Here is a 9,389-nt window from a genome sequence, read left to right on the forward strand (position 1 = left end):
ATGCAATTCGATATGTCTGATGTGCTCTAATGTCCCACAATAAATACTGTCCAAACGTTCATACCCCAGCCCTTAAACGTTTCCTATACTGTTTTCCTAAGCCTTTTAGAGTTTCATTTAAAAGGTACCCCATGAATGTATGCCAAAAATCGCCCCCCCCCCTTTCTCGAGTGCCCCTCTACGGCTCGCCAAAAATTCTTGCCCCTGCCCCCCCTAATTTTGCTCTCCCATCAGGACTCATAATTATTATGAATGAATGAATGAATGAATGAATGAATATTAATTAATTAATTAATTACCGGTAATGAATGAATGAATTAATTAATTAAATTGAATGAGATTTTTTTCTCTTCTCTTTCTATTTCTCTGCTGTTTTTTCTCTCTGCGCCTAATCCAGTCTATAATCTGTTGCAAGGTCAATTAATTAATTAATTAATTAATTAACGAACATTTACATGAATCTGTAATTTATATAATTAGCTAGGCGGGGCCTACATGTGTTTGAATGGGCTTCACTAATTTCGCTGCTATTTTCTTCGTTTTTTTGCCAATTTTTTCCTTTAAGGGGGCACCCATCGATAAATTTGTGTCTATTTTTGCATTTTTCTCAAAAACTAATAACACAGTGGTAACAAAAGTTATGTATATTATAGGGGCAAGGAATCCAATTACTACACTGGAATGTCAGTGCCCCAAGACAAGGTGGTTTGTTATTTATGATCAGAAATAAGGTACCGCTAGGATGTACCGTAAAATGGGGTGAACTTCGGTCAGCGGCGCGGGGTAACTTTGGTCGGTCAAAAATATTTTTTTAAATGGTCATATTTTCGTACAGCAATATTGTTTTTAGTCGTATTTGGTGTCAATTTGTTAAGAAATATGTTTGGAAGAAATAATAGTCGGGATTTTTGACCAAAAAATCAGCATTTTTTTACATTTTTTTCAGAAAAAATTAAAATCGATATTTGTGAGCAAGGATGTGTGTTTGATTAATTTTGCAAGGTGTCAAATGTCACAAAAAACAACAACTTGCCCATATTCAGCGAAGATCAATTTTTTAAAGTTTTTTTCCTTCATGGAATGTATTTACTGTGACCAAAGTTGCCCCAAAGGCGGGGTAACTTTGGTCAGGTCATTTTGAACCCCTAGGGCACCCTTACAAAATTATTTAAAAATCTTTTTCAACTTCAAGGTGTAGAAGGAACCCTAATGTCACAAAAAAGAGTTAATTAGAAATATAATTGGTTTTGTTTGGAAGCAGTGGTTTAAAAACTCTGAAAAGTGCCCAAAGTTACCCCTACGGTACCTCGTTTCCTATCATATATACTGAACCGCTTGTCTTGAGTCACTGAAATTTCAGTGTAGTAATCGGATTCCTTGCCCCAATAATATACATAACTTTTGTTACCAGTGTGTAATTATTTTTTGAGAAAAATGCAAAAATAGTCACAAATTTACCACATGGGTGTTAGTAGTACCCCCTTAAAAAATACCAAATGACAATTTGAATCCTTCAACAATTTTAATTTTTACACTTGACTTTCGCTGGGATCACCGAATGGGTCTTATTCTTGCTTTCTTCCAACCCCACCCTGGACCTGTCATTTATAATACTGCACTAAACAATGCTAAAAGAATTCCCATGTACAATGATCGACTCGATCAACACCACACACTGCATCAACACATTATTAAACTTTGACATCACTTCATTAATATTCATGATGAGTACTATCGCTTATGTATATTGTAAACAGTTTCTGAAAGTATGGGAATATTGTACAGCTGTAAAACGACGAAAAATTGCAATTCGTCCTTGCGTCACTAAAAATACATCATCATCACTACTTTATTTACTGGTTGTCGATAAATCGTCATTGGATAATTGATTCTGCTTGTGTTCTTATTTATTTAATTTTAAGCTTACCAGTGTAGCAGAACAGCAGTACTATCTCATTAGACTAATCATTGTATTCATTCTGACTGTGATTGTGAAGACTTTACAAAACCCTAGCATACCTTATAACTTCATTCATCATGGTGTGCATTCCTTGCATAGTAATACCTCTTTTCCTATGGGTATTTCATCGATTTCTTCAGCCAATAATTATGCCATACTTACCAGAAAAATGGCAGCGATGGTTTAATGTCCGAATGAAAGGCTATGGAATTACGAAAGAAGGAGAAGAAACAGAGGAAAAATCAAGCGACTCAAATTCAACAGAAAAGGTGAATATATCCATACTTTTATTTAAAGCTGTAAAAGGTCCGTAACCCGATCGACGATCATCCCCCCCCGATTATTTTCATTGTTGATGAGGTTTTGGTATCACATGATAGATACTATTTTTCTCATTACTATCCTGAAATTTGACGCTCCAAGTCTATGTATTTCCGGAGAAATCATGAAACACAGCGGCTTTTACAGGCTATTTTGTAAATTATACTAAAAATTACTTCGGATTTCTGGGCAGGGAATTACATGTACATGTAATTGCGAATCATCAGTCTCCTCAACAGCTACTTTGGTTTCGCGTCATACACATTCTGTGAAAAAGCAAACCACACTAACTGCTGAGGAGACGGTGCGCCGTATTTATTTATAAAACTTCCACGATGGACGTAGTGGGCCAAATAGCTCAATTGGTTAGTGCATCATACTTTACCCGAGAGGTACCCGGTACTAAACCCGGTATCGCAAATTTTTTTTCTTCTCCATTTTTAACCCAAACTTTTTTATATTCATTTGAAATGTACATATTGCAAGGGAAATATATTTTGTTTCCTTTTTTTTCTGAAACGGTACGAAAAAACAACAAATATTTTCCGCTCAATACGGGCCGGGCATTGTTGTTGTTTCTTGCCTGCCCAGAATGCAATCTGCTGAGGCACAGCTGTGCCTTCAAACTTAGTCAGCACAATGTGTGCGTCGGTACTTTGTACTTCAGAGTAGACTGACTGTAACAAAACAGGGTTGCCAAAACTTTTTAGCCCAAGTCATGGGGTATTAGCCATGAAATGTCGCCTAAATAGCCAAAAAAATCGCCCAAAATTTTTAAGTCGATTTAAGGGGGGTTCTACCGTTGTGACCCCCGTTTTATCTTGAATTTTTTTTTCATATTTGGACGTAAAAAAGCCATTTTAAGAAAATGACAACTCCAATTTTTATGCAACTTTCATAAATGGAATTCTAGACATCAATTACATACAAATCAGCACCAACTTTAACATAATTAGGCATATAATAATGATTGTCAAAAATATTGATTTTCAGACCCCCCCCAGACCCCCCCTTGTCCAAATACTTGTTTTGGCCGGCACCAACTCATTTTTTGGCCGATTTGGATGAAAATGGTGTCAAAATGCTCACAAGGTCTTACTGCATCAAATAAGCATGTTCCCTAAGAAATTGAACATCAGGATTCCTTAACCCACCAATAGTATAAAGGTGGGTGACTGACCCCTTAAAGGACATCAAACTTTTGGGTTGTTAGAACACTGTGTTTGTCATTGTTTTGATCATGTTCACTCATTTGTTTACTGTTTTACTCTGTTTTGTTTACAGCAAAATAAATCTGAAAATGACAACACAAATAATGGATCTGCAATGAAATGTCCATTCCAACCGAATGGGAATACGGCACAAGAAGTTACAACAGGAGGGGACAAAAAGACAGACTAGTAGAAGGACTACATGTTTACTAAATGAAATGTGTGCTGTCCAGAGTGACAATTTAATCTCTTTTTATCGTTGAATTTATACTTGAGTTGCTGAGTGACGGAGATCAGGCTTTAAATGCAAAATTTCAGCCCATTTCATGGGTATGACACTTCTGAAGACATCTACTCAATATTAAAACCTACATGCACACGGATACAAAAAATGTATATATTTAAAAAAGTCTTTTTTTTTCAGCTTATTTTTGTCCAAGAAAATTGTTTTTTTTTCTATGATCTATGGTCTATGATCTGGCCAACAAGGTGTATTGTTTTTATAATCCATGTCATGGTCAGATAGTATACCAATAAGGACATTGCTCCAATACAAAGCAACTGAAGTATAAATTCAGTGAAGAATTAATAATAAGAGACAAAATTTTCAGTACAGACTGTTTACTTTGACTACTGTACACAGAGGAAGATGTTTAGAAGTTTACGAAGGAAGATGTTTTGATGTAATAATCATTTGCACTGCACAAAACTAACTGGTGAATCATGGGAATATCAGACAATTTTAACATCTGCTGGAGAGTACTGGTCTATCACAATTCACACAAAGAATATTATGCACAAGTGGAGATATTTATTAATTATATGTATATTGATATTGTACACTTAAAAAACTATTAATTGAAAATGGAAGTTGTTTAAAATGTACACTGAACAGTTTATTTACAAATTACAATTGACTTCAAAATTCCTTCAGTGCATAATTTTGATTTAAAAAAGTAGTTTTCATGTTCAGTGGGCATCTTAAACAGTATGGTGTAAACTTTTCTGTGTGTTGTTGGTTATTTTAATATATTATGTGTTTTGAGATGAAGTTTGTACTATTTTTAAAACTTGTTTACGAAATAATTAATGTAGACTATGTCAAAATAATTTTGTATGAGTGTACATGCCACATTCTAATGGTATCACATCAGTACATGTATAATGTAAAAGTCAATATTTTCGCGATTTTGAAGATTTTGTCAATTGCGCGAGAATTAAATTTCGCGGTTTTGATATTGATACAATAGAAACCTAATGCAAAAGGTTCTTTTCGCGAGTTTTTATTTTCGCGATTTTATGTCCACTCGTGAAATTCGAGAAAATAAAAACCTCGCAAAAATTTCTACTTTTACAGTACAGTGAAAAATCTGTTAACACAAAATGCTTTTCAAATCCAAACCATAATTTTATACAGTATAAAGACCTGATAACATAAACTCATGTTAACACAGTAACCAAAATCTGAGGCCCTGACAATTTTGTGTTAATAAGGTTCCACTGGACATTGTCACATAATTTTGTAAAGTTATAAAAAAGATTTTATTTTAAATATAGATCTTTAAGAAGTACAAGGAAAACTAATGTTGTAAGATATACATTTTGTACCTAGGGGAAAGAAGAATTATGCATCACCTGTAACCAGGAGGCTGGGGTGGGTGCCCGCAAACCCCAAAAGGCCCCTTTTTTGACCCAAAAAGTCCAATAATAGGGGTTTTTACACCTTTTTGGTCAAAAAGGGTCCAAATTTGGGGGAAAAAATCCACTTTTTCAAAATCAGCCCCCAAATACATTGTAAATCCTGGTTACAGGCCTGTGCATCACACTCTAGCACAATTAAACATGAATTTACAAATGGAAACATGACACGCATAGGCAGATATACCAGAGTAAAAACTCTGGACATACCTGCCTGTGTGGGGACTTGGACCCCAGTCCTCTCGCTGTTCCAGTGTATGATACGTAAGCTTCTTCCCTTGTTTGTATTGTAAGATGTTGTTTAGACTATGCCATAGTCGAATTTGATTAAAAATATGTTATTATTAGTCATGATGATGAACCCATTTCGTTGAACTCAAAATTATACTGATGTTTATTAAAATTAAAGTATTCAATAGTAAAATGGTCATAAAGAATTAAGAATATCAGATAATTAGTGACAATAAAAGTAATTGAATGCAACATTATCTTGCATAATTATAATGGCTCACTTTAATACTGAACAATTCTGATTTTGGAATCTACCAGTTTATTGATAGCGAACCACAAAAATCCGACTATGGACTTTAAGCAGAACTTTGCCCCCGAGACTTTGCTCTCTAAAATCACACTGTCAAGCATACTTGTTTATCAGTCCATTAACCTCAAGTACTAAGCATGGTATAGTACAAGACGCGCTAGATGTTTGATGAGAGATTAACTTTCGCGTCAACACAAAAGCGCCGCAAATACCACAGATAGTTGTTTACGTTGTAGTTAAGGCAAGATATGGGCGACCAATCACAAGGCAGATCCATTTAAAGATGCATTACATCATGGCCAATTTTGGTTAGGCCAGAAATTGGCCTAACTCTCCATAGAGTCCTGTGTTAAAAATCTTAACCGCAAGGCAAAGTCAGTAGTCCACTTGGGAAGCTACAAACAGAGGGAGTGCGGTGACTGAAAAGATCAGATACAGATGTGAAAATCTATCAGTTGCACACAAATCAATATAAATCAGAGTTTTATGCTTAAATGTAATAGCCAGAGTATGCAAAATGGGCAAGTGGACTACGGAGAAGTCTAGATGTTGTTATGTTGATATTCATGTAAAACTTACAGATTTGTCCTGTACAAAGAGTAAAAGCAATTTTATAGCAAATATCTGCATGTGTCTCAAGATTAAAATTGAGAGCTCTCAAAAGAGAAAACTAATAAAGCTGGATGAAATCTCATCAAAGATTAAGAGGTTTGACTACGAGTGTCTTGAGTCGCATGCACAAAACTATTTTGAAATCAGATATATTGTCATGCAGGGGGACGGGGACAAAAATTGTGGACTTTCATCATTTTACGGAGAAGACCTGAAACATGATTAAATATTTTGGCATGTTGCACCTTGTGCTTGTATTCAACACATTTCATTGCATGCAAAGGATACATGAAAGCACTGAAAGCTGTAATAACCCAGAGTCCCCTGACTCGGGGTTGCCAAAAATGTCAGCCCAAATCGCGGATCAAAAAATAAAAAAAGTCACCCAATTTTTCTCTAAACCTTTGGTTTCTATGGGACAGGAAACTATTGGAAGTCGTGGAAGCCAATGTTGAAAAGTCTCCCAATTTTTGTCTTTACCATTGATTGGTCTCTGTGGGATAAGAAATTGTCAAATTTGTCAAAAGTTGCCCAATTGGGTTGCCAAAATACCAAATCACAGGTTTGGCAACCTTGCCCAGACTCTTCTAGTCTTATTAAACTCTGTGATTCTGCCATAAATATTGATCATTCCCTTATTAAAGTGAAATAAGTCACTGAACTTCCTGTCTATTGTAGTGTACAAAGTGCTCTAGAGATAAGCATGAGTGTGGGCTGCATGACGTATCAAATTACCATGATAATAGTGTGAATCCCATTGTTCAAATCAGTCACAGGAATCATGTGACATCTCAATGATCACTGTCTAAAGATTGCAGATACATACACAATTTAGGCAGTGGTAGTGATGCCTTAGGTTGCACAATTGGGCTACTTGGTGATCACCTGTAGTTTCAGGCTGTAGCAGTAATTTAGTGTATTTTCCTTTCAATTTAACAGAATTGTATTGGTTTTAAGACTCTGAAGCGCCAATTTTATAAAAACAATAGGTTGTTTGTTTTTGACCCCTGTTTTGACCATGAATTGATTGGTCAGTAACTTTAAAAACCAGAAGTTTTTAAGTCAAGTGCTTATCCGCCCAATGGAATCATAAAAATGGGCTAATACTAGAGAGTCCTTCACCACGGTATGGCAAGCAGTTTGCCATGCCATGGCACTGACAAGTTTGGGCAACACTGGGCAGTAGCTTAGCCATGAAGTTTTCACCAGGGTGGGGTGGAGGAGTGGCAAGGTGACTTTCAAGGTGGTGGTGGGGCCGGGGGGCAACATTTGACAAAAGCTGAACTGTGCGGTTGTGTCATTTAATGTAGTGGGTTGCTTACTTCCTTCAATTTTCCTTGTTAAATTGTAGGTGACTGGTGTATTGATTAATAAGTAATTAATAACACAAACTATTAAAATGGTTAAAGGGCAAAGGGCATTCATGAACTTTATTGTGTACATGATTGCCCCCTGTACTTTTTTGTTGTAAGTTTAGTAACACCCTCAACTTGACACTCTTGTGCAATAGAAGTGAGTCTGTTTTAAAACAAAAATCCTACTATCAGGAATAAAGTTACTTGTACTTTAGTAGCCTCTGACATTCACAAATTATTGCTCAAGATTTGCAGCATTTGTGACAAAATTGCTTGTATAGTTTTACAATACCGTAAAAACTTGTCTATAAGCATATAGAGTGATTTTGATGAAGGCTATATAACAACGAAGCAGCCATAAAGATCCCAGTGCAATAGATTGGTCTTACAATCGGTTATTCATTTGATAAAACTCCATAATTTTCTAATTGTGTCGATTGATGCAGGGCTGTCAACTCTCACGCATTGGCCGTGAGTCTCACGCATTGGGTCACTTTCTCACGATCTCACGCCGAGGTAGTATAATCTCACGCCTAGGTAGTAAATGTCACGCAAAACGCTGGAAAATAAGTAAAATCTCACGCATAGTTAAATTAATTTGTTGTCCCTACCCCCCCCCTTTCAGATTCTCGAGGGCCGTGGTGGCTCAAATAATAATCACGGGTTAAAATGAACATTGTAGTCGGCAAATCCCGGTGCGCCTCTGTCTCACGCCAAGCAATTCCAAAAAGTTGACAGCCCTGTTGATGGCGCCTGGATTAATTAAGCTTTCATCAAAAACATTCTATATGCTTGTAGACAAGGTTTTACGGTATGTAAATTTAAGGTATGTGTACCTGTATTCATTCCATTAACTACCCATGTCCCTATAAACGCCCACCCAGGGACTTTACTACACCTGATCCCGGGACCTGATCCTCATACATGTATGTGCAACTACTTATGATGATCCTCCATCATTATATGTGCAGGGTTCAACTACAAAATCAAACAGGAACCATACACATAAAATCAATATTTGGGTCATTTTTCACATTATATGCAATTATGTGAACAATATAAGAAGTAAGTGCCCACCCAAAATGACTTTATTGTTAAGCGCACTGGGCAGTTAATGAAACCAAGACGGTACCAATATTGTGCTATGACAAACCCACACTCTCATAAATTTAGTTTTCTTGAGCAATAAAGGATATGGTTCTTTATGGGTAAAAGGCAAGAACAATAGGTTTAAAGAAAAATAGTTTAATTCATACCATTGAGTACCTTAACTCGAAAGGGGGATATGGTACACCGGGATGGGACAATTGCAGTTAACAGACACATTCAAACAGTATAATTCTCAAGACTAAAATTTGATGAAATTACATTATCTACTTATTCATTGTGCTACATGACATCCAGTACAGCTTTGGGATGCATGAATAAACATTTATAATGTACAAAAAGAGGAAGCTGCTACAAAAATGTCCCAAATATGAAACAAGCTGAAACTTGAAGATAACCTATACAATAGTATACTTTTGTACAAGTTTGTAAACTATAGAGGAAGTGCAGAAAAAGGTTAATCACCAAAGTTTGTGTAGGATCATGTGTGATGGTGAACAGTGTGAATTGAACAAAAAGTGAAGATTATAATCATACATGTACACTCATCACATATTATGATCCAACACAAACTTTGGTTATTA

General features: G+C 35.9%; 1 long non-coding RNA gene across 1 annotated transcript; it reads left to right on the top strand.

Annotated features, from left to right (window-relative positions):
* The first annotated feature begins 1,855 nt into the window (after nucleotides 1-1,855).
* Nucleotides 1,856-7,933, top strand: LOC140158911 (uncharacterized). The gene is made up of 2 exons (XR_011859836.1): nucleotides 1,856-2,229; nucleotides 3,566-7,933. It is a non-coding gene; the product is annotated as an uncharacterized lncRNA (long non-coding RNA).
* Nucleotides 7,934-9,389: the final 1,456 nt, after the last annotated feature.

This window comes from Amphiura filiformis, chromosome 8 (assembly GCF_039555335.1).
Source record: "Amphiura filiformis chromosome 8, Afil_fr2py, whole genome shotgun sequence".
Lineage (NCBI taxonomy): Eukaryota > Metazoa > Echinodermata > Ophiuroidea > Amphilepidida > Amphiuridae > Amphiura > Amphiura filiformis.